Below are 5,020 nucleotides of genomic sequence, written 5' to 3'. Positions count from 1 at the left end.
GAGGGGGAAAGGGACGTGAGCAATGCTACTGCTATCAGCAGGCTGAAAATAACTTCTGACAAAGGCCTTGGATTTTTTTCCCCTAACGCCAGTTGTGAGTAAGGTGGAGAACAATGCATCTCTTCAGATTACACCCAGAATGTAATTTCTAAATGCAGTTTTATAGATCACAAATAAATTCATTGAGGGGACACTCGAGCTGAAACTGGAGTAACGTGAAGTATGATTCAGTCTTTAAAAATAAAATTACAGACTGAAATCAGCAAACTCCTTAAATATAGGTCATAAAGCAAAGGCCACTGAAATGGTGGAGGAATGGTCAGACACCTATTCACACTGGTGAAAAGAATCTATCCAAATAACTAGAACTAAACATGAAGACAATGAACACTGAGAGTTGAAACTCTACTGTTACAGCATTAAGCCAAATGGAATTTCATTAATCTAGTAGCTAGACAACCTTTAGTCCCTGACGAAAGTTTTTAAAAAATCAGGGATCCGTTCTTTTCACCCATTTTTATTTTCCAGGACACACCTTTTAGTCTAAGAATCCTCAAATGCTTTTACAAACATTTGCTAAGCCTCACAACACCACTGTGACATGTATTATTATAGCCTTTTTACAAATGAATAAACTGAAGCAGAAAGAACTTAAGGATAAAACTTTTGAACGTGGCAAAGTGATTTAGAAACTAAGTCCCATTTTCAAAACAGAGTTGGGCACTTAGAAGCCAATGTCTTATTGGAAGTCTCTGGGACTTAAGCTTCCTACCTGGAATTTTCAAAGCAGCCTAAGTGAGTTGTTGTCTAAATCTCAGTGGGATTTAGGTGCCTAATTCCTTTCATAATTGCAGTCTTGAGTACCTAAGTCACTTTTTAAAATGAGCTTTAGTCTTCTTCAGTACATCTGCAAATTTTGCCCTAAATCTTGCTCTGCCTTGACTGACCCACTTACCATTATATAAATGGGTACTGTATGTCCTCAGCACTCTGGAAAGTTATGAGTAGGGTTGCCAAGTGTCCGGTTTTCAGTCAGAACACCTGGTCAAAAAGGCACAGTGGGGCAGGCTTCTTACCCGACTCCGCATGGCTCCCAGGAAGCAGTTACATGTCCCTCCAGCTCTTAGGTACAGCCAAGGGGGCGTGTATGCTGTGCCAACCTCGAGGGCTGGCTCCGCAGCTCCCATTGACCAGGAACTGCAGCCAAAGCCCTCACCCCCCCACACTCCAAACCCCTCAGCCCCAGCCCGGAGCCCCCTCCTTCACCCCAAACCCCTCATCTCCAGCCCCAACCCAGAGCCCCCACCAGAGCCCTCACCCCCGCCCTAGCCCAGAGCGCCCTCCTGAACTCTGAATCCCACATTTCTAGCCCCACCCCGGAGCCTGCACTCCCAGCTGGAGCCCACACCCCACCCCCTGCCCCAGCCCGATGAGCCAGGGTGGGGGAAAGCAAGTGATGAAGGGAGAGGGAATGGAGTGAATGGGGGACGGGCCCTTGAAAACGGGGCAGGGCAGTAGCGGAGCCTTGGGGATGGGGCGGGGGAAGGGTGTTCGGTTTTCTGCTATTGGAAAGTTGGCAACCCTAGTTATGAGCCCTTTGTCATGTCTGGCTGTGTGCCCAAAAATGGAGGCACACATAGTTAATGGCCACTTTTGAATACTTTGCCTGAGGGCCAGATTTCCATCTTTAGGTATTTAGGTGCCTAAAGAGGTAGGTAGAACACTAGTGGGACTTGAGTGCATAATGGGAGTTAGGCACCTAACCTGCTTGACCCTCAGTGGGAGATAGGCACCTAACTGCTTTCTGTGCATTTGTAAATCCCACAATGCATAAGTTAGGTAACCAGGCTCCAGTACAGTGCCTGGGGAGGTGTCTCAGAATGGGGTTCACAAAAATCAACATGCTGAGCCAGGAGCTGCCTAAGCTAGCCAGTAGGCAATGCTGAGGAAAATTAGGCATTTTGGCTTGAGGCTAAAGAGGCTGCCTATCTCCACTTGAGATTCGCAACCATGAACCTTCCTCTCCTGGAGTTATGCAGTTAATTCTGGTGAGTCTTTTTTCAAGAAAAACCCTTCCTCTTACAACTGTTACAGGCTATACCACTTTGTATATATAGTCATGGGACCAGAAAAAGAGAGACTGACTGTCTAACCCAGTAGTTATCAACCCGGGGTACATGTGCCCCTGGGGTACTTCCAGGGGGTCCATCAGCTCATCTAGATATTTGCCTAGTTTAAAAAAAAAACTTACAGAAAAAGCACCAACAAAGTCAGTACAAACTAAAATTTCATATGACTTGCTTATGCTGCTCCATATACACTGAAATGTAAGTACAAGATTATATTCCAATTGATTTATTTTATAATTATATGGCATAAATAAGGAAGTAAACAATTTTTCAGCTATAGTGTGCTGTGCCACTTTTGTATTTTTATGTCTGATTGTGTAAGCAAGTAGTTTTTAAGTGAGGTGAAACTTGGGGGTAATCAGGAGATCTTCAATGATCTTCAATGATCTAAATATTTAAAAAGGAGTCCTACAAAAAGTGGAATCTAGGTCAAATTACAAAGGATGAATATAAACAAATAACATAGGTATGTATGGACAAAATTAGAAAAACCAAGGCACAAAATCAGACTCCTGAAAGGGGGACAGTAGTCTCAAAAAGTTGAGAGCCACTGGTCTAGCCCAGTGGTCAGGGCCCTCCCCTAAGAATCAGGAAACCCAAGTTCAAGTCAGTGTTCCAATGATTAATATTTATACGTAGTGGAACAGCTTCACCAGGAGACTGAGCCATCCACCCCAGAACACTCTGCTAGGAACACAGGTCTTTCACAGCGTGGGGAAATGTTCTTACCTTGAAGCTAAAGATTGTAAGTAAGTGTATCTTCCTCCTCTGGCTGTTTTGTGTGGGTGTAGACATGTTCAGAGCACATCTACAAGATAAGGCCCCACAGTCAAAAGATGTAGTGGATCACCTAGTGCCTGAATCCCACTGAGGCTTAAGTATGAATTACGTATTGAGCGGCTGGGCAGTGTAAGGAGTTAGGCAGCTGTGCACATGATAGTAAATAAACACAACTATGACATAGTTGGCATCACAGAGACCTGGTAGGATAATACGTATGACTGGAATATCGGTATAGAAGGATACAGCTTGCTCAGGAAAGACCGGCAGGGAAAAAAGGGAGGAGGTGTTGCCTTATATATTAAAAATGTATACACTTGGACTGAGATTGAGATGGAAATAGGAGACAGACTTGTTGAAAGGGGTAAGGATAAAAGGGGTAAAAAACAAGGGTATATAGTAGGGGTCTTCTACAGACCACCTAACCAGGAACAAGAGGTGGATGAGACTTTTTTTAAACAGCTAACAAAATCATCCAAAGCACAGGACTTCATGGTGATGGGGGACTTCAACTACCCAGACATCTGTTGGGAAAATAACACAGCAGGACACAGATTATCCAATAAATTCTTGGAATGTACTGGGGGAAAAAATTCTTTCAGAAGGTGGAGACCGCTGCAAGGGGAGAGGCTGTTCTAGATTTGATTTTGACAAATAGGGAGGAACTGGTTGAAAATTTGAAAGTGGAAGGCAACTTGGGTGAAAGTAATCATGAAATGATAGAGTTCATGATTCTAAGGAATGGTAGGAGGGAGAACAGCAAAATAAAGAAAATGGATTTCAAGAAGGCAGACTTTAGCAAACTCAGGGAGTTGGTAGGTGAGATCCCATTGGAAGCAAGTCTAAGGGTAAAAGCAATAGAAGATGGTTGGCAGTTTTTCAAAGAGACATTATTAAGGGCACTGTGTAGGAAAGATAGGAAGTATGGCAAAAGACCACCCTGGCTTAACCAGGAGATCTTCAATGATCTTCAATGATCTTCAAATTACAAAGGATGAATATAAACAAATAACACAGGTATGTAGGGACAAAATTAGAAAAACCAAGGCACAAAATGAGATCAAACTAGTCAGAGACATAAAGGGTAACAAGAAAACATTCTACAAATACATCAGAAGCAAGAGGAAGACCCAGGAAAGGGTAGACCCTTACTCAACGAGGGGGGAAGAATAATAACAAAAAATGTTGAAATGGCAGAGGTGCTTAATGACTTCGTTTCAGTTTTCACCAAGCAGGTTGGTGGTGATTGCATGTCTAATGCATAGGCGCCGACTCCGTGGGTGCTCCAGAGCTGGAGCACCAATGGGGAAAAATTAGTGGGTGATTTGCACCCACTGGCAGCCGAGCTCCCCTCACCCCCCACCCTCCTCCTCCCCTGGGCATGCCGTGTCCCTGCTCCTCTGCCTACCTCCCAGCGTTTCTCACCTGGCTGCTGCCAAACAGCTGTTTGGCAGTGTTAGCAGGCTCCGGGAGGGTGAGGAGGAGCGGGAATGTGGCGCACTCAGGGGAGGAGGTGCAGAAGAGGCGGGGCCGGGGTGGGGATTTGGGGAAGGAGTTGGAATATTGGCAGGGAGGGGGCAGAGTTGGGGCTGGGACTTTGGGGAAGGGGTGGAAAGAGGCAGGGCAGGGGTGGGGCCTCATGGAAGGGGTGGAGTAGGGGCGGGGCCAGGGCAGAGGGGGGTTGAGCACACATGGGAAAGAGGGGAAGTCGGTGCCTATGGTCTAATGTAGTGAATGACAATGAAAATGAGGTAGGAACAGAAGAGGCTAAAATAGGGAAAGAACAAGTTAAATATTACTTGGACAAATTAGATATCTTCAAGTCACTAGGACCTGATGAAATGCATCTTACAAAGGATGAATATAAACAAATAACACAGGTATGTAGGGACAAAATTAGAAAAACCAAGGCACAAAATGAGATCAAACTAGTCAGAGACATAAAGGGTAACAAGAAAACATTCTACAAATACATCAGAAGCAAGAGGAAGACCCAGGAAAGGGTAGACCCTTACTCAACGAGGGGGGAAGAATAATAACAAAAATCTTAGAATACTCAAGGAGCTGACTGAGGAGATATCTGAGCCTTTAGCAATTATCTTTGAGAAGTC

The sequence above is a fragment of the Caretta caretta genome, chromosome 6, assembly GCF_965140235.1.
Source record: "Caretta caretta isolate rCarCar2 chromosome 6, rCarCar1.hap1, whole genome shotgun sequence".
Lineage (NCBI taxonomy): Eukaryota > Metazoa > Chordata > Testudines > Cheloniidae > Caretta > Caretta caretta.
Note: the sequence above shows the minus strand (reverse complement) of the source record.